The sequence below is a fragment of the Panthera onca genome, chromosome B2 (assembly GCF_046562875.1).
Source record: "Panthera onca isolate mPanOnc1 chromosome B2, mPanOnc1 haplotype 2, whole genome shotgun sequence".
Lineage (NCBI taxonomy): Eukaryota > Metazoa > Chordata > Mammalia > Carnivora > Felidae > Panthera > Panthera onca.
This window is the reverse complement of record NC_138343.1, coordinates 16,175,335-16,184,762: the sequence shown is the minus strand read 5'-3', so window position 1 is coordinate 16,184,762 and position 9,428 is coordinate 16,175,335. Positions and strand designations below refer to the sequence as shown.

At 42.3% G+C, this 9,428-nt stretch overlaps 1 long non-coding RNA gene and 1 other non-coding gene across 2 annotated transcripts; one reads left to right on the top strand and one right to left on the bottom strand.

Moving 5' to 3' along the window:
• Positions 1 to 631: 631 nt before the first annotated feature.
• LOC132666732 (uncharacterized) lies at positions 632 to 7,271 on the bottom strand. The gene is made up of 3 exons (XR_009604810.3): positions 7,132 to 7,271; positions 6,902 to 7,044; positions 632 to 3,616 (listed from the first exon to the last, which is right to left on the bottom strand). It is a non-coding gene; the product is annotated as an uncharacterized LOC132666732 (long non-coding RNA).
• On the top strand, positions 6,436 to 6,520 carry TRNAR-UCG (transfer RNA arginine (anticodon UCG)). The gene has a single exon. It is a non-coding gene; the product is annotated as a tRNA-Arg (tRNA).
• Positions 7,272 to 9,428: the final 2,157 nt, after the last annotated feature.

Here is a 9,428-nt window from a genome sequence, read left to right as displayed (position 1 = left end):
ACGTGTTCATGGAGAGAGGGAAAGCCGGGCCAGAGGATGGATCGTTCCATGCTTCACAAAGAACAGAGGATGGATCGTCCTCTACTACTGGGTCCTACTGGGTCCTCTCTGCTTTCCTAGAAAAAGTTCTGCAGAGACCAGCAGAGCCGTAATACTTGTCTCTGATAGCCAGACAGTCTATCTTCCATGAGGGCCCCGTAATGGTCTATGATATAGATAAATTCAACACAGGCCACTTTCCAACTAGAACGGACACTAACGTTACCTAAATATTGAAAGCCGGGACCGCTCATCCGATTTCTCTGGCACTCAGCTTTTATTCGAAGGTCTTCCAGAAGCAACCTAAGTCCTTATTATAATCTCAGGTGTGTTCCAACTCAAACAACTTACCTGAGTGATTTCTGGAAAGTCTGTGAACTGATGCAGACTGGGCTTGAGCGATTTTGAGCTTGATAAAAACCCAAATGAGATATTACCCCATTCGTATCATTCAGTAACCTAGCAGGCCAATCTTTTTCATGTAGATATGCTTCGGGGAACCATCTGTATCCAATTTTTGTTTTCTTTTCTTTCTTCTTCTTTTTTCTTTTTTTTTTTTTTTCAATTGTTGTTTTATTGGTGATAAGTGACCTGACTTTCTTAGTCATGCGACGGAGGATGAGAAAATGAACATGCTAATTAATGTGTTCATCCAAGAGAAATAGGAAATGAGGTCATTTTCAAAGTGCCTTTTTTAGGAGGGCAATGAAGGTGTGGTGACTAATTATGAAGGCTCATTTCATATGCACCGTTTAGTTTTTTAGTAAAGGATCTTGAAGTGTTACTCTCTGGAAAACTTCATGCCTTTTCTTTATACTGTCTTTGCATTTCCCTGTATATGTTAGCAATATTTCCAGATTTTTTTACTCTCTCCTTAGCATTTATCGAAAGTGCTCTATTCTTATATTTTACTTTTAAAGTAGTCTCTCTCAAGAGTTCTGATATTTACTAATTATTTTCATTAACTTACCACTGCATTTCCAAAGAATATTTCGGGACTTTATTTTTATTTTTATTTTTTTGTTTTTTTGTTTTATTTTGTTTTTGTTTTTGTTTTTGTTTTTTCCCCGATTACGTCTCGCTTGAAAATAACATGATTTCAGGGGTGCCTGGGTGGCTCAGTCGGTTGGGTAACCGACTTTGGCTCAGGTCATGTTCTCAGGGTTCGTGGGTTCGAGCCTCACATCGGGCTCTGTGCTGACAGCTCAGAGCCTGGAGCCTGCTTTGGATTCTGTGTCTCCTCTCTCTCTCTCTCTCTGTCCCTCCCCCGTGCACTCTCTTTCTCACAAATAAATAAGACATTTCAAAAACATTTTTTAAGAAAAAGAAAGTAGCATAATTTCAAACAAAATCCATTTTAGTTCATTAGGTATAGAGGGAGTATTTACTTATTCTCCTGATAGACAAATTCAGGTTTAATCGGGTTCAGGTGGCCCACACAATCAAGGTATTCTGGATGTGATCTCCTCTGAATGTTTATCCCTTATTCTTATAGCTGGGACCATTTGCCAGGTCATCCGGCAACTCCAAAATGATTGTTTGAAGCAAAACAATGTGCCTGTGTGGTTGAGTGTACAATGTAAAGCCCTAACCCAAAAGGTTGACGTTAAAACTTGACAGAAACATTCCTTTTGCAGTAAAATAAACAGTTTTCTCTTCTCCTAGATAAGATGCGGTAATTTTTGATTAACCCATATGGTTTGTCCCTTTGCCTAGGAAACCGCTAAAGACAACCATTTTCCAGCTCCCTTCCTCTGAGTTTTCATTATCAATAAATGCCTGTGATATCAGCTGAAATTGTTTAGCCCACACATCCGGCTTGTATCTTAATTGCAATAACTTCTTGTCACAAACAGCCAACTCAGTTGATGTATGGAAACAGTGGATTTTTCTTCTCCTCCCCATTCTCCACCCCCCCTCTCCATACCTCCAACGCCTTTCTCTCCATTCCCCATTCCCAACCTCACGGAGCCCGGAAAGTCTCCTAGCATTCCTAAAAAGTTACATAAGACACCAGAAGTAGATAACATTGTATGTCTCAAGTGTAAAATGCAGAATGTTTATGCCTGTAGGGAGAGAAGAATGAAAGAAATGTCTTTTTCAGGAATCCTATCTGAAACGACTGGAGTCTGACAAGTGTTTCCCTTAGAGTAAAAATGATGTTTGAGGAGTTTGGGTGTTCTTTACCACCTACGCAACGGCAAGTTCTTTGTTCCTTAAGAATAAGTAACAAGGATCTTAGATGCCAGGTTACAGATTTCTAAGGTCTCTGAGATTTCTAAGGTTTCATCCAATGCAGCAGTGATGAAAGTAAAGCTTCAGATTCAAGTGCAGTGTCTTTGTGCTGAGACCCCGTCTTGTTTTAATGGTGTAGAAGGACCAAAGAGAGGAGGACACGAGCCTTGGGTTGGCACGAAAGAAAGGCAAACCAAATTCTCTCTTTGGCATTTGATCACCTTGCTAACAGCTAACTCAAAGATATAGAGACTTGGGTCTGTCCAACACCTTAACTTTTTAATCACAACCGCCCTTGCCATCACGCATAATATAAGCCTTCTCTGAGAACCAAAGAGACGATGCCATGATTCAAAAGAGGAGATCACGTAGTTGGCAAATGGAGACACCCAAAGATGAAGAGGTTTAATGTGTAAACATATTTTCCCAAACCAATATGCCACACAGAATTGGTTCTTCCAAGGCCTCCTGAACTTGCCCTTCCCTTTGGCAAGGTCAGCGGGGACAGACACGCGGCCCCGGGGCTGATTCCAACACACTGCAGCCATCTCCAAGGCAACACTGATTTAAGGTCATCTCAGTGTTGCCCAATTTCCAGGAAACTTCTGGGGCGCTCTGCTGTTTGTGGTCTGGCATCGGGATGGAAAGTTTAACCTGAGCACAAGTGGAGGCTGGTTGGTTCCTACAGACTCTGCATTCTTTTCTCTGGTGGGTCGGGTTTGTGAACAAGGATCGGCCCCACCGATAGTGTAAATATTTTGGAAAGGCTTGGAGAGTGTAGACGTGACCTCTACCCAATGCACTTACCACCCATCTAGATAAGTAACAACAGACGGGAAATGCAGGGAGCATCTCTACTCGTTTCGTTAGAAGGAAAGTGACCTGCGAAAAGGAGTGAATGAAAGAGAACTGAAGAATACAAAACGGTTTGGGCCAGTTTCTTCCCTCTGTTCCTTTTGGCCCCTGCTATTGTTCCTTGTCATCCTGCTGAATTTATTTGTTTTATTTTCTGTAATGGAGTTATGCCATGGTGGGATTGGGGGTTGCCGACTAGAATGGAAATAAAATGCAGCATTCGCCAACGAGTGTCCTTACAGCAATGGCGCCCCTCTGTTTCATTGCATGTATTGAGGTTTGAGGGGCATGCGGCAAAGCTGAGCGTGTTCCATGTATACATCTTGATGAGTCTGAGAGAAGTGTTCCCTTTTGTTTTAAATATGTCCTCAGCCAGTTCTTTCTTGCATGAGTCCTTTTATCTCATGTCATTGACGCCATTTCCTCTTGCATGGAATCACCAGAAGTTTATAGAACCGCTGCTAAGCATGAGACACCGTGCAAAGTCCTGCAACAGGGAAACAGGCCATTGTAATGCAATCCATAAGTGCCATGGAAGGCAAGAAGAAAACACGTTCAGATGGACAGGCCAGTGTAATGGCCTCAAAGGGATGATCCCGGACACAAGGGGACCAAAGGATCCATAACCTGGTAAGATTATTAACCTCTCTGTGCTTCGGTGGCTCATCTAACATGGGGACACGAATAGTATTTCCTACAGAGGCATCTGATGAAGTATATGTGGGCTTGAAGTGACTGTCTTCTACTTGTAACTCATCTCTAGCCCAGCAAGTTCAAGGAGATGACCCATTTGCTCCCTGAGTTGCAGGGACTCCCAATGCCGAATGGAGACGAAAGGGAAGTTGGGTTTTCTTCATTTGTTAAGACGCTTTCCATCACTTTGTGGGGTTAAGTTAGACACAGATGTGACCAGTCCCGTCCGGCAGGGCTGATACAAACTTCTATCAGCCAGGCCTCGGGCAAAGTGTAGCTCACCAAATCTCCAGACATTCTAGAAGGCGTGGGAATGTGAACATGCAGGTGTCTAGTGTTTTATGTCCTGACAGACCCAAGAGTGCCAAGAGGGCAGTTGTGATGTACACAACCAACAAGAGACAGTATCACTCTGACAAACAGGACCTGCTCCCACATGGTTCCATCTCAAGTGACCACATCTCCACACAGTAGCTCACACAGACGAAGATCACTGGATGAAGGTTTTGATTTTAATACTTTGCCATACTCACGAACCAAAGAACGGAAGCTGGTTAAACTCTTTCAAAGATATTATCACTAGCTGTGAGAAACTACATACTAAGACTAAAAATTGTCATTTGACTTGGAGAATCAAGGTAGGATGCAGAGGTTTGGGAAGGTGGACTTTGGTGGGTGAAGTGTCTTATCTAAGAGATTTACCACAAACCTCCACTTGTGTGACATCCAAATAACAGACACTAAAAAACCCATAAGTGAAAATTTTCATACTCAACAGTATGCCAAAGAGCCAACATCCAGGGAAACAAGGAGATATAGGTAAAACAAGCACACACACACACACACACACACACACACACCCAAAGAACTCATAACTCTTCACAATTATCTCATGAAATAGATCTTTTCCCCATTTTATAGACGAGTAAACCAAGACCTAAACAGACTAAGTGATTTGCACAAAGTCATCCCAAACCACTCTCTCTGGCTCTGCAATCTGAAAATTGAATGCTGTAATATTCCTTCACGTCAGGGATTTACTTATGTCAATCCACCAGTTCCAAAAAGGGGGGGAGACACCCAAGGCTACCTAAGGCGTTGCAGCCTTAACCATAATATAATATTATCTAGCATCAAGAGATTTTTTTTAAAAAATAAACCATCCTCTAGGGCAAAGGCTGGAAGACTATAGCCCATGGTCCATATCTGGTCCTCTGTCTTCCTTTGCACGCAAAATTTTGTTGGAATACACTCATTCCTTTAGCATTGTCTGTGGTTATGTTTAGTCTACAACGGTGGAGTAAAGTAGTTACAACAGAAACCCTAGGCTCTGCAAAACTGAAATTACCTACTACCTGGCCCTTTACAGGTTAGTATAAAAGGGTTAGTCCCAAATGAGTCTATCTGCCTATGTATTATATTCAATATTTTACAGTGCTCATAATATTAACCCTGAGACTTCTTGCAACTTCTTAAGGGATCATATAAACCATAAAAGACTCAAGACTACTCAATGCAGTTTTAGGGTTAAGTACATTTTACACCATTCAAATCCACTTCAGGGAAACTTCATATCAGGCTCTTGACCAAAACGTCCTATCCCCCGAAACATCCTGGTTAAATAAAAGCTTGACATGAAAATACTCAACAGTCTCTAGCACACAGCTCAGATTGCTGCAGTTAAAAGCTACCTACGGGTTGTGGACTCAGCAAGTTTATTCATATTAAAATGTGGTTTAGATTTTAATTTCGCTTCACAGCCCCCGCGAGTACAGTTTGATTTCTGCTCTTTGCTGTGGTTTTATAAGCAACGCATCTTTTGACTTTCAGTTGCATTAGCCTTCAAGCATGCTTTTGTTTTCTCTCATCTTAAAAAATAGAAACTTTCTCTTGACCAAACTCTCCCGCTACGGTCCCACTCGCTAACTTTTCCTTGAAGTGAAATTTCTTTGGAACGTCCTTTGATTTCTCTTCTCTCTTCTCTTTTAAGCTTTTCCAAGCAGGCTTCCAACCTCCCCACTCGTACTCCGGCTACTAGCAGAGTCGGCGATGACCTTGTTGTCAAACCCATACTCAGCCCTCGGTCCCCATGCCACCTGACTTATGACTGGTGGCGTCTGATGTAATTTGCTTGCTTTATTCTCCTCGATATCCCTTCTGCCCCTGGCTTCTAGGATGCGACACTCTCTTGGGATCTTGAGTTTTGTCCCAGTTCACACCTAGAACTAGGCCTGGCACATGGTACATGCTCAGCAGGTAACTATTTAAATAAAGGCGGCTTTATTTAAGCCTCATCTGTATCACACACAAAATTCACATCACTGCTATTGAGATACTATATCAAATGTTGTTTGAAAGCTAGTTAAATAAATATGTTTATACTCAACCCAAACAATCACATTCCAGTGAAAAAATAACAAGTACTGTTAGCAAAATAGCTATCCTTCATCTATCTATGCTATTCATATACTGACTTCAAGATGTTTAAGGGAACTATAAAATTTTTATTGATAAACCACTGACAGTATTTCATTCTTCTGAGAATGCCACCCATTTTGGGGAAAGAGTTACAAATCTGAGTAGACCGGTGATTGAAAAGTGTGGCCTCGAGGTGCCCGGGTGGCTCAGTCGGTTGAGCGTCTGACTTCGGCTCAGGTCGTGATCTCACGGTCTGTGAGTTCGAGCCCCAGGTCGGGCTCTGTGCTGACGGCTCAGAGCCTGGAGCCCGCTTCGGATTCTGTGTCTCCCTCTCCCTCTGCTCCTCCTCTCACACTCTGTCTCTCTCTCAAAAATAAGTAATAAAAATAAACATAAAAATTAAAAAAAAAGAAAGAAAGAAAAGAGAAAGAAAAGAAAAGAAAAGCGTGGCCCGCCATCTTTCTTCCTTACTTATCATTGTATTTGACAGAAGTTGTAGGAAGACCCATGGAAATATATCAGTGGTGGATAAAGGGGTGGATAGCCATGTTAGTAAATCCATTTAAGGCGAAAGCCATTAGGATCAGGGTGACACATTAACTAGGGTGTCATCTCCTCTGGTCAGATAATATGCAGCATGTAGTAGAGGAACCTTCCCTACCTTTTCACTCTCCATTAGAGGACAAGCTCCTGGTGGGTATCCATGAATACTCTGGAATGGAAGGGAACCAAGAAAAGCGTCCTGGTCGATTTTAATTGAGTTGCCGTTGATTGAAGAAGCACGTTTCACTCAGTATGTCCTTCCTAGATCAAAACACTCTTATGGGGTAAATAGGAATTAAGAATCCAGATATTCAAAACGGCCTTTGAGAAAATCGCAAACGATCTCACCGGGCAGACGCACGTTTAAGGAGACGAGAAGCACGTATCACGAGGGTCCTGTAAACAGTGTGAGGACGAAGCCGGCTTTGTGATGTACGGGGCTTCCTCTGGGTGGTTGACATGCCACCAAGACAAATGGCATTCCAGCCACTCAGTTGGCCAAAGTCTAAGATTATTAACCAATTTCCGTCCTGTTCTTCTTTTTTTTTTTTTATGGGCTCTAATGACCAGGCGAGATTTCACTGTTTAATATTTAAACAAATGTTTTTATGCTGAGACAATAAGCCACTGTGGAGACGGGAGAGGACTGTTTAATATCCTCCAGGATGGCTGCCTGCCATTCCCGCTGGAGTAAACGGCATCAGTTGATTTCTAGAAGTGTTCAGAAAGTAAAGCTCTTTCTGGTGACACATGTGAATGGAATCTCGGTGAGTGGTCTGCCCCGCAGGGTGAGCTCCTCTACTTTTCCGGCTCTTCTAGCAGAACACGATTCGGTTAGCATGGCTTGTGTTGGCTGAACAAACTGGCTTGTTTCCACGTGCTGCTTCTTCTCCGCATTAACCCTTATCAGCTTGCTGGCAATGGCCTTTAACACACCCCTTCTTAATCACCCGTCATCAAATGCCGCTGGCTGGTGGGCCACTGCTGTGGGGGTCAATAGCCCTCGTTGGCAAGATGACCTTCAGTGAGCCACTGAGGCACGCGTACTCAGCGCGAGAGCGTGTTTCACACGAGGCAGTGCATCTTTCAGAATCCACTTTGACCTATTGAAACAGTAGTTCTATATTCTTTTCCTTCAAAGTTAAGGTGTTATAATGGTTGGATTCTACCAAAAAGCTAACTTTACAAAATGTTCCGGGTCGCTTACATGTCTGAAGGAACTGGAGTGACAAATTCGCAGATCTTTGGAGACACCCCTAGGGAGGTATCCTCTCTTATAAGGTTGGGTGTGGGTAGGACAGGCTGCAAATCGTGTCCCTATCTCTGTGGATATTTAGCCACACAATCCCCAAAACATCGAAGTTGTACCTTCTGCTTGTGCCCGCCATGTTTCAACTAGTTTCTTCCCTAGATGAGAATGGGGCTCAGGACAAAAGCCAACAATCAGAAATAACAATGTAAACCATCTTACGTGTTACCAGGGCAGCAACGAGACAGGGACCAATTAGAATTTGAGACAAGCCTGTTGATTTCTGTTGTTTAAACTTCCCTTCTTTAACAGCGGTCTTTGTACATCTCCAGCGTAAAAAATAAAATCATTTGACTATCATTGTGTATGAATTCTAAAGCTTCTGTAGCACACTGTCCGATAAATAAAAAGAGGATTCCTCTAAACCAAGACCCTTAGGCTATGCATTGGAGAATACATTTTCTCAAAAGGGGCATGAATTGTATAAACTCATCCACATTCTCTCACCTAGCTCTCTCAGACTCATGATTTTGGCACAGGCTGCCCAGAGCCAGTAAACCATGTAAAACTACCTGGCCAAGGGGAAAAGTTTTTTCTCAAATTTGTCAGATCAGAAGTACTACTTGGGCCATTTGTTAAAAATAGAAATTCCCTGTACCCTCACCCACATACCCCTCATTTCAGATAGACTCATTAGATATGGGTTGGAGCCCAAGAATATGGATTTTAATAAGTCAGTTCTTTACGTGGGGAGATTGCGTGACATACTTTTCCAGGATATAGAATCCCACAACTGTGACTTCACCAATATGAAGATGTTCCAGTTTTCTGGCTTAATATATTCACAGGGAATAAACAAGAGAAGCCAGAAAAGAATTAATAGATAAAAAGCATATATATGGAATATATATGATAGGAGAAAAATAAAGAGAATGAAGCATGACAATATAATAATCAGAAACAAGTAGTGGCCAGAAACTTAGGATGTGAAGATATGAGGGGAAAACACAAAGACCTGAAGACAGAGGTACAGACAGATATGGATTTCCAGAAGAGTTTGCTTTCTCACATCCACTCTGAATTAGTCTTGGACTTATGTCCACAATCAAGACCCCATTCTCATGACCGTGCCCTGCTCAATAGCCCCTGTCTTGTTTTTATATATGCAGCACCAGAGATCTGGAAGCTAAGCGGCAATACGTAAGGTTTTGTTATTAATGTTTATTTTAAAGTAGAAATCATTAAGGAAAATCCATGGAGGTAGGAATATGTTGCTGAAATGGCAGCATCCAGCTACGTTCCGCACACTATCCTCATCGCTCTGACATCACTTTATGGATCTTCACAACTCTCCGAGAGAGGTTTGACAACAACGTTGTTGATCGGGAAACAGAAG